This window comes from Anthonomus grandis, chromosome 2 (assembly GCF_022605725.1).
Source record: "Anthonomus grandis grandis chromosome 2, icAntGran1.3, whole genome shotgun sequence".
Lineage (NCBI taxonomy): Eukaryota > Metazoa > Arthropoda > Insecta > Coleoptera > Curculionidae > Anthonomus > Anthonomus grandis.
The window spans coordinates 15,033,334-15,053,959 of NC_065547.1; the positions used below are offsets into that span (position 1 = coordinate 15,033,334).

At 29.8% G+C, this 20,626-nt stretch overlaps 1 protein-coding gene across 2 annotated transcripts in view; it reads left to right on the forward strand.

Moving 5' to 3' along the window:
- Positions 1-20,626, forward strand: part of LOC126747943 (G-protein coupled receptor dmsr-1-like) — a 518,114-nt gene that overhangs the window by 24,642 nt on the left and 472,846 nt on the right. The window lies entirely within an intron of this gene.

The following is a 20,626-nucleotide window of genomic DNA, read 5'->3' on the forward strand; positions in this document are numbered from 1 at the left end:
AAATATTAAAACATATATGTCCTCGATTATAATTTCCAATGTCCATGAGACAAATTTCCCAGGCGGTGCAAGTAATACGGGAATAAACTGATCTGTCTTGTTCACTTTTTTTTATCAAATCTGATATTAACTGGCAAGGCTCTCGATATGGTAAAATCCAATTTATAAATTAATTAATAAATTTTGGGGAAATAAAAATTAATCCGTAAACGTTTCTATATATTTGTAAGATTTATTCTAAGTTTTTTTTTAAATTGTGGGTTTACAACCGTTTAGGGGTTTACGATAACCTATAAAACTTCTATATTTATTTGACATGTAAAATAAATTGAAGTTTATCGAAAAACGTATTCTATGCGATGAAGATGTAGGGAAAAATATGTAGAAAAGGGCTGAATATTATTAAAAACCTGCTCCGAAAAGACGTTTCAACCTCCGCAGACGATTATTACTATAAAAGTGGTTAAACAAGCTCGGGAGGGCTCTAAAGAATTATCCACTCGGTTTGATTTGAAAGTTTAAGCGAAGTTCGATATATAACATAAATATAGAGGCTTGGAATTAAGTCAGCGCTTTTAAGGGAAGTATTTTAATGGGAACATTTATCATGTATGTGCTTTTGATTCCTATTTCATCATTTCTTTTTCTTAAGGTAAGTTGGATCTAATTACATGTTACTAATAGTTAAAAACAAAGTTTTTATGAAAATATTGGCTTTTTCACCTTTAAATTTACTAGAGTGGTTACATTTTAACTTTTTTTATTTTTTATTTTAATTTTTTTGGTTATTATAGACAATTTTTAACTAGTAAGCAGAATTTAGTTACAATTGTTAGATTTGAACATCTAAAAAACCCTATATAAACTCAGTTTTTATTTAAATACTCTATATAGGCAATTTAACTTTTAAAACCTTTATGTTAATCAATTCAGTAAATAAAGTAGCACTTGGTACGCAACTGGACAATTTAATCTAAATACGCCCATCGATATGCTAACGTTTATCTTTCAGCCAATCAGATGCAAGAAGAGGTGGCACCAACATAGGCGTGTATTAAAATTGTTAATTTTTTGTAAATAATAATTAAAGAAAACTAATTTTCTCAGCTAATTAGGAAACTTTAATCAAGAAGCAGCAGCTTAAATGCTAATTACGGTAATAATTGATTTTAAACGGTCTTAATAGCTAATTCATTGAAATAAACGTCAAAAATTTACTATTTTTCTCTTTTTAATCTAAAGGGAGCATAATTTAATGTTATTACAAAAGTAATAGGCGCCTTTGAGCTTTTAAGCTTTAATAAAAATACAATTTCAAGGATTCGTAAAACTTTTCACGACGTTTTCATAAAGGGATAGAATACACAGAAATTCATATTTAATAAGCATTAAGTGCAAGGAAAATATATATAGGGGTGTTTACAAAAATAACTGAATATTTGTACTAATGCATTCAAAATTTATGATGGACAATTTAGAACTAGTAAGCAGAATTTCGACACTTATTAGTTCTAAACAACTTGACTATATGAAATAAGGCATTTTAACTTTTAAAATTCTTATACTAAATTCATAAAATAAAGTTGATCTTGAAACGTCACTGCACAATTTATTTTAAACACGCCCATCCCACTGCTGCAACGTTTATCAGTGACCCAATTAGATGCAAGAGAAGGTGGGATCAACATAGGAGGGCTTAAAATATTTCGCTGGTTAATAAACTGCATCAAATGAACTCAATTTCAAAAAAAAAATGTTGGCGTCGCTAAATTTCCATGGACTGGTAAGCATAATATAGAGACGGAACCTCCAGAGATCAAAATCCGCAAAACAACTTAATTTTTCTTCGCTAAATTCATTAGATGTCCATGCCTAAGGAATATCTTAAACTGTACGTCCTCGATTATCATTTCCAATATGTCCATGAGACAAATTCTCCCAGGCGGTGCACGTTATACGGGAATAAACTGAGCTGTCTCGTTCACTTTTTTTTATCAAATCTGAAATTAGCTGACAAGGCTCTCGATATGAGTAAAATCCAATTTATAAGTTAATTAATAAACTGTTGAGCTTTTGGGGGAATAAAAGTCAATCCAGAAACTTTCCTGTATGTTTATGCGATTTATTTTAATTTTTTTAAAATAGAGTTCTCAGAAGTATGTGAACTAGAGGTAGATTTATAACCGCCCAGATGTTAACGAACCTATACAACGTTTATATTTATTTGACCTGTAAAATAAATTTCAATTTATCGAAAAAAACGTATTCTGTGCGATGAAGATAAAGAGAAAATTATAGATATGACCTGAGTATCGTTAAAAACTAGTTGCGAACTATAATTCGGAACTAGTAACCATAATTTAGAAATACTTATTAGATCGGAGCAACTTGAAATCCCCATTTAAACTCAATTTTTTTAATGTACTAGTAAACTCAACTTTTAATGTAAGTAGAGAATATAGGAAATATATTTTTTTAAATCCTTTTAATAAACAATTAGTTAAATAAAGCAGAATAAACGACACTGCAGTTTTTTAATTTAAACAAGGCCATTACCATGTTAACGTTTATATTTGAGCTAATCGGTTGCAAGAGGAGTTTCAAATCTTAAATTGAACAATTTTTTAAATCTTAGTTTTTAATATATTTTTCACTAATACAAAAATTATTGTAAAAAAATATTTAAATAATTATCTAATTTTTTTACAGATAGTGATGAACGAAACATTAGTTTTCCCAGTTAATTCGCATACTTTATTCAAGAACCAGCTTTAAACGATCTTAATTGCTAATTAATTAACCTTTTTTTACCTTAAGGGAAGTATAATTTAATGCGATTACAAAAGCATTAGGCGTCTGTGAGCTTTTACACCTTAATAAAAAAACAATTTCGGGGGTTCGTGTAAAGTTCACGATCACGACCATTAGTGCGCTGTTTTTTTAGATTTTTAAAAAGAATATCCATTTTCTTTATAATTTATTATTTAGGGACTGATTTAAGGGTTAAATTATTTACTGCCATGAATATATGAAATACATAAAAAATGGCATTTAAAAAGTACCGACGAAAAAATATGTAGGCGTGTATAATAAAATAACTCGAGGTTCGTACTTAAGTATTCAAAATTTAATATAGACAATTTCGAACTGGTAAGCAGGATTTAAACATTTATTAGATCTCAACTGCTTGAAATTCTCCATATAAAGCAAATATAGGGAATTTAACTTTTAAAATATTTATATTAAAAACTTCATTGAAGAAAGTAGACTTTGGTACGTCACTGAACTATTTAATTTAAACCCGCCCATTGCAATGTTAACGATGATCTGTGAGCCAATTAGGTGCAAGAGAAGGTAAGATCAACATAGGCTTGCTTAAAAAATTTCGTTTCTAAATAAACTGTGCCATATAAACTCAACTTCAAAAAAATTTTATTGGTATCAAATTTTGTTGCAATGATAAGCATAAGGTAGTGACTGAAACCCATAACGGAATCTCCAAAAAACCTCAATTTTCGTCGTTAAATAGATGATGTCCATCCTTAGGGAACATTTTAACATATACGTACTTGGTTTTAATTTCCAATATGTCCATGAGACGAATTCCCCCAGGAGGTGCAAGTAATACGGGAATATACTGACCTGTCTCGTTTACCTTTTTTCATTCAATTTGAAAAAACTGACAAGGCTCTCGATATGAGTAAAATCCAATTTATAAGTTAATTATTAAACTTCTGGGGAAATAAAATACAATCCGGAAAGTTTTCTGCATGTTTGTGCGATATATTTTAATTTTTTTTAAACGACCTCCGAACAATCGGTGGTTTTATAACCATCCACAGATTTACGATTACAATTAAATTTTGATTATTAAAGCTTTACCGCTTTTATATTTATTTAAGCTGTAAAATAAATAGAAATTTATCGGAAACGTATTCTGTGCGATGCGAAGACGAAGAAGAAAAGTATGTAGATAAGGGCTGAATGTTGTTAACAACTAGTTCCAAAGGGAAGCTTCAACCCCTTCAGAGACTATTACTATAAAAGCGTGTAAAGAAGCTTAGAAGAGCTCTAAAAAATTATGTGCTTGATTTGATTTGAAAGTTTTAGCTTAGTTAAAGTTCGACGTTTAACATAACGATTTCAGAGAAAGTATTTTTGTCTTGGAACTATTATAATGAGAACATTTCTCATATACCTACGTATTACCTTATTATTCTTGCTTTTGTTTTATTTTCTGCTTCTTGTTTCGTCTATTTTGATCCTGTTTTATTTCAATTATTATTTTTTAGTTATTATAGACTAGTAAACAGAATTTAGTTACACTTATTAGATCTGAGCAGTTTTAAGTCCCTATATAGGCTTAATTATCGTGTAAATAGTAAATATAAGAAATTTAACTCACTTAACTGAATGTCACTGAACTATTTATTCTAAACACGCTTATTACCATGGTAAAGATTATCTATATATGAGCCAATTAGTTGCAAGAAGTAGAAGAGGGATCCAATTTAGAAGTTAATTAATAAACTGTTGAGCTTTTGGGGAAATAAAATTCAGTCTAAAAATATTCATGTATGTTTGTGCAATTTATTTTAATTTTTATTTTTCTTTATTTTAAGTCCTCAGAACTAGGTGGACCACAGGTGGATTTATATTATTTATATTATTATTTCTTTTAGCATCCAGACGTTAATAATCTATATATATATAAAAGAGTTTGTCCTGACTGACTGACTCATCATCGCAGAGCCCAAACTACAATAGCTAGAAACGTAAAATTTTACCAACGGGTTCCTTTTATAATGTAGGCACTGGATAAGAACGGATTTTTCGAAATTCCACCGATAAGGGGTAAAAAATGGGAAAATTGTTACCCGTGACCTCGAGAACTAAGGGGGCGTGGCTTTGGAGTTTGAACGGAGACTGCCCGCATATAATTATAATTATAGCGCGATAAATTATATTATATTAATCGCGCCCCTTGACCTCAAGAAAAACGGCGTGGCAATTGTGGGTTGCATGAACTATCAATGAGGCGAGGCTTCGGATTTTATTATTGTGTATTGTGGGTTGCATGAACAATCATTGAGCCGTGGCTTCGGATTTTATTTTTGTGTATTGTGGGTTGCATTTACTATTATTGGAGGCCTTCTTCGACTTTTCTTTTATTTTCACGCGATCAACGCCGCGGGCATCTAGTTATCTATAAAACGTTTATATTCATTTGACCTGTGACATAAATTTCAACTTATAAAAAAAAAGACCTCTGTGCGATAAAGAAAAAGAGAAAAATGTAGATATGATCTAAATGTTGTTAAAAACCAGTTCCGAACTGTATTCGGTCTCAGTTTTCGTTCAATTTAAGTAGAGAATATAGGAACTATAACGTTTTCAATTTTTATAGTTAACAATTATTTAAATAAAGCAGAATATACGTCATTGAACTATTCAATTCAAAAAACGCATATCGCCATTTTAAAGTTTATCTTTGAACCAATTGGTTGCAAAAGAAGGTAGGATCAACATAGGGGTGCTTTCAAATCTTAATTGTTAATTTAAATTTTTTCACTAATGCAAAAATAATTGTTGTAAAATATTTAAATAATCATCTAATATTTTGCAAATATTGTACCTAGCAAAAACCCTTTTTATTTTCTTATTTAATTAGTAGTTATTACTTTATTCAAGAAGCGGCTCTAAACGGTCTGAATTGCTAATAAATTAAAGTCGGAATTCGTATTTTTGCCCTTTTTTTATCTTGAAGGGAGCATACTTTATTGCGATTACAAATGTATTAGGTGCTTTTGAGCTTTACTTCAAGGGTTCGTAAAAAGTTCACAACCATTAGTACGATGTTTCTTATCAATTTTAAAAGAATATCGCTTTTATTTATAATTTTTTAAGGGTTAAATTATTTACTGCCACGAATATATGAAGTACACCGAAATTCTTATTTAACAACTACTAAATACAAGAAAAAAATATATAGGGGTGCCTACAAAAATAACTGAAGATTTGTACTAAAGTTTTCAGAATTTATTATAGACAATTTAAAACTAGTAAGCAAGATTCAGACACTTTTTAGATCTGAGCAGTTTCAAATTCTCCATAGTGGATATAGGGAACAAGGGACTTATTCTTTTAACCTTTGTATTAAACAATTCATAAAATAAAGTAGACCTTGGTACGTAACTGAACTAATTAATTTAAAAACCCGCCCATTATCATGTTTTGTGAGGCAATTAGATGCAAGAGGTGGTAGGATCAAGATGGGCGCGCTTAAAAAGTTTCGCTTTTAAATAAACTGGTGCAAATAAACTATATTTCAAAAAGAAAGAAAAATGTTTAAGCTAAATTTCTATGGGTTGCTAAGCATCAGGTAGAGACTGAACCCCTACATAACGAAATCCCCCAAAAAACTTAATTTTCTTGGTTAAATTCCTTTGATGTCCATCCCTAGGAAATATTAAAACATATATGTCCTCGATTATAATTTCCAATGTCCATGAGACAAATTTCCCAGGCGGTGCAAGTAATACGGGAATAAACTGATCTGTCTTGTTCACTTTTTTTTATCAAATCTGATATTAACTGGCAAGGCTCTCGATATGGTAAAATCCAATTTATAAATTAATTAATAAATTTTGGGGAAATAAAAATTAATCCGTAAACGTTTCTATATATTTGTAAGATTTATTCTAAGTTTTTTTTTAAATTGTGGGTTTACAACCGTTTAGGGGTTTACGATAACCTATAAAACTTCTATATTTATTTGACATGTAAAATAAATTGAAGTTTATCGAAAAACGTATTCTATGCGATGAAGATGTAGGGAAAAATATGTAGAAAAGGGCTGAATATTATTAAAAACCTGCTCCGAAAAGACGTTTCAACCTCCGCAGACGATTATTACTATAAAAGTGGTTAAACAAGCTCGGGAGGGCTCTAAAGAATTATCCACTCGGTTTGATTTGAAAGTTTAAGCGAAGTTCGATATATAACATAAATATAGAGGCTTGGAATTAAGTCAGCGCTTTTAAGGGAAGTATTTTAATGGGAACATTTATCATGTATGTGCTTTTGATTCCTATTTCATCATTTCTTTTTCTTAAGGTAAGTTGGATCTAATTACATGTTACTAATAGTTAAAAACAAAGTTTTTATGAAAATATTGGCTTTTTCACCTTTAAATTTACTAGAGTGGTTACATTTTAACTTTTTTTATTTTTTATTTTAATTTTTTTGGTTATTATAGACAATTTTTAACTAGTAAGCAGAATTTAGTTACAATTGTTAGATTTGAACATCTAAAAAACCCTATATAAACTCAGTTTTTATTTAAATACTCTATATAGGCAATTTAACTTTTAAAACCTTTATGTTAATCAATTCAGTAAATAAAGTAGCACTTGGTACGCAACTGGACAATTTAATCTAAATACGCCCATCGATATGCTAACGTTTATCTTTCAGCCAATCAGATGCAAGAAGAGGTGGCACCAACATAGGCGTGTATTAAAATTGTTAATTTTTTGTAAATAATAATTAAAGAAAACTAATTTTCTCAGCTAATTAGGAAACTTTAATCAAGAAGCAGCAGCTTAAATGCTAATTACGGTAATAATTGATTTTAAACGGTCTTAATAGCAAATTAATTGAAATAAACGTCAAAAATGTACTATTTTTCTCTTTTTAATCTAAAGGGAGCATAATTTAATGTTATTACAAAAGTAATAGGCGCCTTTGAGCTTTTAAGCTTTAATAAAAATACAATTTCAAGGATTCGTAAAACTTTTCACGACGTTTTCATAAAGGGATAGAATACACAGAAATTCATATTTAATAAGCATTAAGTGCAAGGAAAATATATATAGGGGTGTTTACAAAAATAACTGAATATTTGTACTAATGCATTCAAAATTTATGATGAACAATTTAGAACTAGTAAGCAGAATTTCGACACTTATTAGTTCTAAACAACTTGACTATATGAAATAAGGCATTTTAACTTTTAAAATTCTTATACTAAATTCATAAAATAAAGTTGATCTTGAAACGTCACTGCACTATTTAATTTAAACACGCCCATCCCACTGCTGCAACGTTTATCAGTGACCCAATTAGATGCAAGAGAAGGTGGGATCAACATAGGAGGGCTTAAAATATTTCGCTGGTTAATAAACTGCATCAAATGAACTCAATTTCAAAAAAAAATGTTGTGAAATGGCGTCGCTAAATTTCCATGGACTGGTAAGCATAATATAAAGACGGAACCTCCAGAGATCAAAATCCGCAAAACAACTTAATTTTCTTCGCTAAATTCATTAGATGTCCATGCCTAAGGAATATCTTAAACTGTACGTCCTCGATTATCATTTCCAATATGTCCATGAGACAAATTCTCCCAGGCGGTGCACGTTATACGGGAATAAACTGAGCTGTCTCGTTCACTTTTTTTGATCAAATCTGAAATTAGCTGACAAGGCTCTCGATATAAGTAAAATCCAATTTATAAGTTAATTAATAAACTGTTGAGCTTTTGGGGGAATAAAAGTCAATCCAGAAACTTTCCTGTATGTTTATGCGATTTATTTTAATTTTTTTAAAATAGAGTTCTCAGAAGTATGTGGACTACAGGTAGATTTATAACCGCCCAGATGTTAACGAACCTATACAACGTTTATATTTATTTGACCTGTAAAATAAATTTCAATTTATCGAAAAAAACGTATTCTGTGCGATGAAGATAAAGAGAAAAATATAGATATGACCTGAGTATCGTTAAAAACTAGTTGCGAACTATAATTCGGAACTAGTAACCATAATTTAGAGATTCTTATTAGATCGGAGTATATTTAAACTCAATTTTCTTTTAATGTAAGTAGAGAATATAGGAAATATATTTTTTTAAATCCTTTTAATAAACAATTAGTTAAATAAAGCAGAATAAACGACACTGCAGTTTTTTAATTTAAACAAGGCCATTACCATGTTAACGTTTATATTTGAGCTAATCGGTTGCAAGAGGAGTTTCAAATCTTAAATTGAAGAATTTTTTAAATCTTAGTTTTTAATATATTTTTCACTAGTACAAAAATTATTGTAAAAAAATATTTAAATAATTATTTAATTTTTTTACAGATAGTGATGAACGAAACATTAGTTTTCCCAGTTAATTCGCATACTTTATTCAAGAACCAGCTTTAAACGATCTTAATTGCTAATTAATTATACTTTTTTTACCTTAAGGGAAGCATAATTTAATGCGATTACAAAAGCATTAGGCGTCTGTGAGCTTTTACACCTTAATAAAAAAACAATTTCGGGGGTTCGTGTAAAGTTCACGATCACGACCATTAGTGCGCTGTTTTTTTAGATTTTTAAAAAGAATATCCATTTTCTTTATAATTTATTATTTAGGGACTGATTTAAGGGTTAAATTATTTACTCCCATGAATATATGAAATACATAAAAAATTGCATTAAAAAAGTACTGACGAAAAAATATAAAAGATGTAGGCGTGTATAAAAAATAACTCGAGGTTCATACTAAAGTATTAAAAATTTAATATAGACAATTTCGAACTGGTAAGCAGGATTTAAACATTTATGAGATTTTAACTGCTTGAACGTGAAATTCTCCATATAAAGCAAATATAGGGAATTTAGCTTTTAAAATCTTTATATTAAAAACTTCATTGAAGAAAGTAGACTTTGGTACGTTACTGAACTATTTAATTTAAATTCGAATTCCCCCAGGAGGTGCAAGTAATACGGAAATATACTGACCTGTCTCGTTTACTTTTTTTCATTCAATTTGAAAAAACTGACAAGGCTCTCGATATGAGTAAAATCCAATTTATAAGTTAATTATAAAACTTCTGGGGAAATAAAATACAATCCGGAAAGTTTTCTGCATGTTTGTGCGATATATTTTAATTTTTTTTAAACGACCTCCGAACAATCGGTGGTTTTATAACCATCCACAGCTTTACGATTACAATTAAATTTTGATTATTAAAGCTTTACCGCTTTTATATTTATTTAAGCTGTAAAATAAACAGAAATTTATCGGAAAACGTATTCTGTGCGATGCGAAGACGAAGAAGAAAAGTATGTAGATAAGGGCTGAATGTTGTTAACAACTAGTTCCAAAGGGACGCTTCAACCTCTTCAGAGACTATTACTATAATAGCGTGTAAAGAAGCTTAGGAGAGCTCTAAAAAATTATGTGCTTGATTTGATTTGAAAGTTTTAGCAGAGTTAAAGTTCGACGTTTAACATAACGATTTCAGGGAAAGTATTTTTGTCTTGGAACTATTATAATGAGAACATTTCTCATATACCTACGTATGTGCCAATTTACCTTATTATTTTTGCTTTTGTTTTATTTTCTGCTTCTTGTTTCGTCTATTTTGATCCTGTTTTATTTCAATTATTATTTTTTGGTTATTATAGACTAGTAAACAGAATTTAGTTACACTTATTAGATCTGAGCAGTTTTAAGTCCCTACATAGGCTTAATTATCGTGTAAATAGTAAATATAAGGAATTTAACTCACTTAACTGATTGTCACTGAACTATTTATTCTAAACACGCTTATTACCATGGTAAAGATTATCTATATATGAGCCAATTAGTTGCAAGAAGTAGAAGAGGGATCCAATTTAGAAGTTAATTAATAAACTGTTGAGCTTTTGGGGAAATAAAAATCAGTCTAAAAATATTCATGTATGTTTGTGCAATTTATTTTAATTTTTATTTTTCTTTATTTTAAGTCCTCAGAACTAGGTGGATCACAGGTGGATTTATATTATTTATATTATTATTTCTTTTAGCATCCAGACGTTAATAATCTATATATATAAAGGAGTTTGTCCTGACTGACTGACTCATCATCGCAGAGCCCAAACTACAATAGCTAGAAACGTGAAATTTTGCCAACGGGTTCCGTTTATAATGTAAGCACCGGATAACAATGGATTTTTCGAAATTCCACCGATAAGGGGTAAAAAATGGGAAAATTGCTACCCGTGACCTCGAGAACTAAGGGGGCGTGGCTTCGGAGTTTGAACGGAGACTGCCCGCACCAACGAGTCGCAGGCATCAACTTAAAAAAAAAAAAATTAACTGCAACAATGTTTTTTTATAATGTAGGCCCCGGATACGAACGAACTTTTTGAAATTCCACCGATAAGGGGTGTAAGCGATGTGATAAATATCGCATAGCGGCATAAAACTGATTAATAAATACGATTGAAAAAGTGCCTCTGTATTATTTATATTTTGGTAGACATAACAACAAGGCGGGTCCATGCGAGACTGAGACCCGAGAGATGACTCGACTCAGTCTAACCGGTCGCTCTGCATCTAACGAATCATTTTTAAGATTATTTGTGTCTTGGTTTTATAATAATTATATTATATTAATCGCGCCCCTTGACCTCAAGAAAAACGGCGTGGCAATTGTGGGTTGCATGTACTATCAATGAGGCGAGGCTTCGGATTTTATTTTTGTGTATTGTGGGTTGCATTTACTATTATTGGAGGCCTTCTTCGACTTTTCTTTTATTTTCACGCGAGCAAAACCGCGGGCATTTAGCTAGTTATCTATAAAACGTTCATATTCATTTTACCTGTAACATAAATTTCAACTTATAAAAAAACATATTCTGTGCGATAAAGAAAAAGAGAAAAATGTAGATATGAGCTAAATGTTGTTAAACACCAGTTCTGAATTGTATTCGGTCTCAGTTTTCGTTCAATTTAAGTAGAGAATATAGGAAGTATAACGTTTTCAATTTTTATAGTTAACAATTATTTAAATAAAGCAGAATATATGTACGTCATTGAACTATTTAATTCAAAAAACGCATATCGCCATTTTAAAGTTTATCTTTGAACTAATTGGTTGCAAAAGGAGGTAGGATCAACATAGGGGTGCTGGTGCTTTCAAATCTCAATTGTTAATTTAAATTTTTTTACTAATGCAAAAATAATTGTTGTAGAATATTTAAATAATCATCTAATATTTTGCAAATATCGTACCTAGCAAAAACCCTTTTTATTTTCTTATTTAATTAGATACTTTATTCAAGAAGCGGCTCTAAACGGTCTCAATTGCTAATAAATTAAAGTCGGAATTCGAATTTTGCCCTTTTTTTTATCTCGAAGGGAGCATACTGTATTGCGATTACAAATGTATTAGGTGCTTTTGAGCTTTAATTCAAGGGTTCGTAAAAAGTTCACAACCATTAGTACGATGTTTCTTATTAATTTTAAAAGAATATCGCTTTTATTTATAATTTTTTAAGGGTTAAATTATTTACTGCCACGAATATATGAAGTACACCGAAATTCTTATTTAGCAAGTACTAAATACAAAAAAAAATATATAGGGGTGCCTACAAAAATAACTGGAGACTTGTACTAAAGTATTCAGAATTTATCACAGACAATTTAAAACTAGTAAACAGGATTCAGACACTTCTTACATCTGAGCAGCTATTCTGTGCGATGAAGACGAAGAAAAAAAATATGTAGATAAGGACTGAATGTTGTTAACAACTAGTTCCAAAGGGACGTTTTAACCCTTACAGAGATTAGAATATTCAGAATATTTTTAATTTAAAAAACGCATATCGCCATATTAAAGTTTATCTTTGAGCCAATCGGTTGCAAGAGGTGGTAAGATCAACATAGGGGTGCTTTCAAATCTCAGTTGTTAATTTACATTTTTTCACTAATGCAAAATTGTTGTAAAATATTTAAATAATCATCTAATATTTCGCAAATGGTGATAAACGAAACATTAGTTTTCTTAGTTAATTAGGATACTTTATTCAAGAAGCACCTCTAAACGGTCTTAATTGCTAATAAATTGAAGTCGGAATTCGTATTTTTGCCCTTTTTTTATCTCGAAGGGAGCATACTTTATTGCGATTACAAATGTATTAGGTGCTTTTGAGCTTTACTTCAAGGGTTTATAAAAAGTTTACAACTATTAGTACGATGTTTCTTATCAATTTTAAAATAATATCGCTTTTCTTTACAATTTTTTAAGGGGTTAAATTATTTACTGCCATGAATATATGAAGTACCCAGAAATTCTTATTTAGGAAGTACTAAATACAACAAAAAAAATATATAGGGGTGCCTACAAAAATAACTGAAGATTTGTACAAAAGTATTCAGATTTTATTATAGACAATTTAAAACTAGTAAGCAGGATTCAGACACTTCTTAGATCTGAGCAGTTTGAAATTCTCCATAGCGGATATAGGAAATAAGAGACTTATTCTTCTAAAATCTTTGTATTAAACAATTTATAAAATAAAGTAGACCTTGGTACGTAACTGAACTAATTAATTTAAAAACCCGCCCATCATGCTAACATTTATTTGTGAGTAAATTAGATGCAAGAAGAGGGTGGTAGGATCAGCACGGGCGCGCTTAAAAAGTTTCGCTTTTAAATAAACTGGTGCAAATAAACTGTATTTCAAAAAGAAAAAAATGTTTTAGCTAAATTTCTATGGGTTGCTAAGCATTAGGTAGAGACTGAACCCCCACATAACGAAATCTCCCAAAAAACTTAATTTTCTTGGTTAAATTCCGTCCATCCCTAGGGAATATTAAAGCATGTATGTCCTCGATTATAATTTTCAATGTCCATAAGACAAATTTCCCAGGAGGTGCAAATAATACGGGAATAAACTGATCTGTCTTGTTCACTTTTTTTTATCAAATCTGATATTAACTGGCAAGGCTCTCGATATGGTAAAATCCAATTTATAAATTAATTAATAAACTTTTGGGGAAATAAAAATTAATCCGTAAACGTTTCTGTATATTTGTAAGATTTATTTTAAGTTTTTTTAAAATTGTGGGCTTACAACCGTTTAGAGGTTTACGATAACCTATAAAACTTCTATATTTATTTGACATGTAAAATAAATTGAAGTTTATCGAAAAACGTATTCTGTGCGATGAAGATGAAGGGAAAATATGTAGAAAAGGCTGCATATTATTAAAAACCTGCTCCGAAGACGTTTCAACCTCCGCAGACGATTATTACTATAAAAGTGGTTAAACAAGCTCGGGAGGGCTCTAAAGAATTATCCACTCGGTTTAATTTGAAAGTTTTAGCGAAGTTCGACATATAACATAAATATAGAGGCTTGGAATTAGGTCAGCGTTCTTAATGGGAACATTTATCATGTATGTGCTTTTGATTCCTATTTTATTAATTTTTTAATCATTTCTTTTTCTTAAGGTAAGTTGGATCCAATTACATGTTACTAATAGTTAAAACCTAAAAGTTTTTATGAAAATATTGACTTTGAATTTACTTGAGTGCATTTTAACCTTTTTTTATTTTAATTTTGTTTGGTTATTATAGACAATTTCGTACTAGTAAGCAGAATTTAGTTACAATTGTTAGATTTGAACATCTAAAAAATCCTATACAAAGTCAGTTTTCATTTAAATACTGTATATAGCCAATTTAACTTTTAAAACCTTTATATCAAACAAATAAGTAAATAAAGTAGCTCTTGGTACGCAACTGGACAATTTAATCTAAACACGCCCATCGATATGCTAACGTTTATCTTTCAGCCAATCAGATGCAAGAAGAAGTGGCACCAATATAGGCGTGTCTTAAAATTGTTAATTTTTTGCAAATAATAATGAAAAAATACTAATTTTCTAAGCTAATTAGGAAACTTTAATCAAGAGGCAGCAGCTTAATTGCTAATTACGGTAATAATTGATTTCAAACGCTCTTAATTGCTAATTAATTGTAATCGAGGTCAAAAATTTACTATTTTTACTCTTTTTTATCTTAAAGGGAGCATAATTTAATGCGATTACGAAAGTAGTAGGCGTCTTTGAGCTTTTAAGCTTTAATAAAATTAAAATTTCAAGGATTCGTAAAAAGTTTACAATCTTTTCACGACGTTTTCATAAAGGGATAGAATACATAGAAATTCATATTTAATAAGCATTAAGTGCAAGAAAAATATATATAGGGGTGTTTACAAAAATAACTGGATATTCGTACTAATACATTCAAACTTTATGATAGACAATTTAGAACTAGTAAGCAGAATTTCGACACTTATTAGATCTAAATAGCTTGACTATATGAAATAAGACATTTTAACTTTTAAAATCCTTATACTAAACAATTCATAAAATAAAGTTGATCTTGAAACGTCACTGCACTATTTAATTTAAACACGCCCATCCCACTGCCGCAACGTTTATCAGTGAGCCAATTAGATGCAAGAGAAGGTCGGATCAACATAGGAGGGCTTAAAAAGGGCTTAAAATTTTGTTGTTTAATAAACTGCCTCAAATGAACTCAATTTCAGAGAAAAAATTATTAGTTTAGCTAAATTATTATGGACTGGTAAGCATAATATAGAGACTGAACCTCCACAGATCAAAATCCGCAAAACAACTTTTTAAATAATTTTCTTCGCTAAATTCATTAGATTCCATGCCTAGGGAAAATTTTAAACTGTACGTCCTTGATTATCATTTCCAATATGTCCATGAGACAAATTCTCCTAGGCGGTGCAACTTATACGGGAATAAACTGACCTGTCTCGTTCACTTTTTTCATCAAATCTGAAATTAACTGACCAGGCTCTCGATATGAGTAAAATCCAATTTATAAGTTAATTAATAAACTGTTGAGCTTTTGGGGGAATAAAATTCAATCTAGAAACTTTCCTGTTTGTCTAAGCCATTTATTTTAATTTTTTTTAAATATAGTCCTAAGAAGTAGGTGGACCACAGGTGGATTGATAACCGCCCAGACGTTAACGATTACCTATAAAACGTTTATATTTATTTCAATTTATAAATAAACGTACCTATTCTATGCAATGAAGATTAATAGAAAAATGTAGAAGACCTAAATATCGTTAAAAACCAGTTGCGAACTATATTCGGAACTAGTGACCAGAATTTAGAGATACTTATAATATCTGAGCAACTTCAAATTCCCATAAAATATATATAGAAAAAATATTTTTGTAAATCCTATAATGAACAATTAGTTAAATAAAGTGGAATATACGTCACTGGACTCTTTAATTTAAACAAGGCCATAGCCATGCTAACGTTTATCTTTGAGCTAATCGGTTGCAAGAGGAGATTCAAATCTTAAATTGGAGAATCTTTTAAAAGTTAGTTGTTATTATATTTTTTCAGTAATGCAAAAAATATTTGAATAATTAACTTTTTTCAGTAAATTGGAATACTTTATGTAAGAACCAGTTTTAAACGGTCTTAATTGCTAATTAATTGAAATCCACTTTCAAAATTCATAGTGAATTTACCCTATATACCCTCTTAGCTTAAGGAAAGAATAATTTAATGCGATTACAAAAGTATTAGGTGACTTTAAGCTTTTACACTTTAATAAAAAACAGTTTTGAGGGTTCGTATAAAGTTCACAACCGCTGTTTTTAAAGGTTTAAATTTTTAAAAATAATATCAATTTTTTTATAATTTCTTATTTAGGGACTGATTTAAGGGTTAAATTATGTGCTGCCATGAATATATGAAAAACAGAAATTCTTATTTAATAAGTACTGAGGAAAAATTATATAGGAGTGTATAAAAAAATAACTCGAGGTTCGTACTAAAATATTCAAAATGTAATATAGACAACTTCGAACTGGTAAGCAGGATTTAGACATTTATTATATCTTAACAGGTTGAAATTCTTCATATAAGGCCAATATAGGGAATTTAACTTTTAAAATCTTATTTATATTAAAAAATTCACTAAAAAAAGTAGACCTTGGTACGTCACTAAACTATTTAATTTAAACTCACCCATCGCAATGTTAACGATGATCTGTGAGCCAATTAGATGCAAGAAAAAGTGAGATCAACATAGGCCTGCTTAAAAAATTTCGTTTCTAAAAAAACTGCGCCATTTAAACTCAACTTTTTTATGGGTTTTTTTAAACAAAATTTTAATGGGTTTATCAAATTTTGTGGCAATGATAAGCATAAGGTAGTGACTGAAACCCATAACGGAATCTCCAAAAAACCTTAATTTTCGTCGTTAAATTCTTTAGATCATGTCCATATTTAGGGAATATTTTAACATTTGGGGATAACATTTGGTGAGGGTTGCAGGAGATTTGGCACATTGGATTGTGGCACACTCTAACATCCGCTCAGTGAAAACTGGTTTTGACGAATTTTTTAATTATATTCTTGATTATAACTACGATATTCTGAGGCTATCAGAAACATGGTTAACATCGAATGATGACGATAATTCTTTTAGAATACCAGGTTACAGGTTTGTCAGGCGAGATCGAGCTGGAAGAGGGGGTGGTGTGGGAATCTATATAAAAAGTAAATTAAAATTTGGAACTATTGATTTTAACATTGCGTCGAATGAATTTGAGTATGCTAGTATTAAATTTAACATGAACAAAAAGTAAATTTTGTTCATCACTATTTATCGTCCACCATCCTCTTATATTAATCATTTTATTGATTAAATGGAGCAATTATTTGGTTTAACTATTCCTTGCTATGACCAGGTCATATGTGTGGGAGATTCCAATATTGATTTTTTTAGGCAAAATACAGGAAAAACCAAACTTTAACAGTTACTTGATATTTTTAATTTAAAGCAAATCATTACCGAGTCTACACGACATAATTTTACTACAAACACTTCAAGTCTTATTAATCTAATAGTAACTAATCAAACCTCCATAATAAAAAAATCGGGCTCTATAAATATATCAGAAAATATAACTGACCGTAATATGGTATTTTCAGTATTAGATTTTCCTATAAATAATAATGACATTAAACGAATTCAATATAGAAATTAAATATAGATTTAAATCAGTTACATTTGGATGCAAGTCAATTAAATTGGGATCAAATTTATTACACACCTGATATAGATAAGAAAATTGAAATTTTCAATAAAAATATAGTGTAATTAATAAACCGGTGGGCACCTCTTTTAATTACAAATATACGCGATAAACCATTTACGTCGTGGATTACCTATAATATCAAATTGCTGATGAAGAAAAGGGATAAAGCCCACCGTAAATATTTAAAACAAAGAACTGACGCACGCTCTTAATATTGCAGACAAATAAAGAAATACACACAACATGCCATTGCTAGAGAAAAATTACTTACTTTAATTTATTGTCTCAAAAACATGGCAAAGAATTCTCGAGGGACGCAAATAATTTAAATCTCGGCCGTAACAAGGATTCTGATCTTCCTGATACATTTTCTGATTCAACGGCTATTAATAATTATTTTAAAAAATTGAGTAATACAGCTAATACAACATCTAATGAGAAAATACAATTTTGTAAATCACATAAGCATGATAAGATAAAATCTAAATTTAAATTTACTTTAATAAATCAGTCAATTTTACTTAAAATTGTAAAAGCCATTCACTCTAATGCAATCGGTGAAGACGCTTTTTCTTTAAAAGTATTACATCTCTGTATGCCTTTTTGTTTAAAGCCATTCCTTAATATTATGACCAGTTGCATTATTACAAAATTTTTATTCTACAATCTGGAAAAAGGGAGTTATAAAACCCTTAGCAAAGATCAGTAATCCAAAGGAATTTAAAGACCTCAGGCCTATAAGTATACTGCCGTTAGTATCCAAAATCTTGGAAAAATTTATTCACCAACAAATTTGGGCATATACTAAATCAGATTCTTTAATTCCTGAATGCCAGGTAGGTTTTAGAAAGAACTTTAGTACTTCTACCAGTTTGGTTAACCTTCTTACTGAAATCAGAAAAAATGAAGAAAAAAAAGAATTAACATGTCTTGGGTTGTTATATTTTAGTAGAGCCTTTGATACTATAAGTCACGAAATGCTATTAGCAAAACTTAATTATTTTGGATTTTCTGGTGATGCAGTAAATTTTTTTAAGTCTTATTTAGCTGGCAGAGCTCATTGCGTAGTTCTTAATAAGGAATTTTGCCCTCACAAATCAAGCATATTGTATCTACTGGTGTCCCGCAAGGTTCCATTTTGAGCCCATTGCTCTTTTCTTCATATGTTGCTGACATGATGTCTTGTGTAAAACACTTAACATTACAGCAATATGCGGATGATTCCCAACTATATTTTTCGTTTTCACGTCAAAATCTTCCTATAGCTCAATTTCATTTTAATCAAGATTTAAAAGGCATTGACAACTTTTCGCAGGATCACAACTTAAAATTAAATGCTTCCAAATCTTATACAATAATACTGGGTTATGGCAAAAGTGCTTTTGAGGTTTCTCCCAATTTTCATGCACAGATTCGAAATGTTCAGCTACCAGTAGTCAATGAGGTCAAAAATCTGGGCATGTATTTTGACAGTGGTATTACATTTAAAACTCATCATATCAAAAATAAACTTAAAATTGCATATATACGCCTAAAAAAACTATATGGCCTAAAAAACTATTTACCATCTAATATTAAATATTATTTATGTAATCCACTAGTTCTCTCTTTGCTGTATGCGTTTCGCATTCAAAATACCATTTAGGAATCATATTACTCCCTATTTAAATAACAATTTTATTTTGAATATGAAAAATCGTAGAAAATGCCATATGTACACCTTTATTTATAACATTTTAAAAATTGGAGAGCCTCTATATTTAGTAAATAATTTTAAAAATCATCTTCATATGTATAACACTAGATTTATAAATTTATTTAGAGTCCCACAGCATAGAAACACAAATTTTCAAAAATCTTTTGTTTTGTGGTATAAATTTTGTTTTTTTATTAAAATAAATTGCCTGAGCATGTTAAACAATTTTCAATAGAAGTATTTAAAAAATATTTTCAAAATTACCTCTTTGAAAAACAGCAATGGAACGCTTAATTTAATTTCAAATAAATACAATTAATGTGTTAAATACCATGAAAATAGCTGTATACATTTTTTTATAGGGCTTTGGTATCCGCTCGCCTCCATCTAAAATTTCTTTACAAGTCGCATTTGTTACATGCCACGTTTTCCTTTGCACCCCTGCGCGTCTACCTACCTCCCTCTGGTATTTCTTTTACTGCTAAAAGAAAAAAACAAAAAAGTCTGGCTACGAAAGGAATCTAGTATGGCACGTTGCAATTGTTTAACGTTTCATTGCTATGGAGACGTTCCGGTTGCGATTGAGAAGAGTCGCGCGCTGCCACGTGCATTTTTGTCTGTCTCGATTTTTATGGATTTAATCAGTGATAGCTTAGCATTGTGATTATTTACGTTTAGTTCAAGTTGTATTATTCGTTGTTTTGTTATTTGTTATCTTAATATTTGTTGTATGGTACTTTTGTTAATAGGTTTGTGCTTATTTTATCGTTGACATTGAGATTTTTGTTAAAATGAACAAATTTACACGTGGAAAGACATTAAATAGTCAAGCAAGAGAGGTTGTGGCAAATGTTTATAGGTAAGAAATTTTCATTTAAACTATGTATCTGTTTCATTTTAATAAAATATGCATTCAACGATCATTCCAGTCGCGAAAAAATAAAAATACTTTTATAGGTGGCGAAAAGATTTTTTTAAAATTAATTCTACTTAAAAATA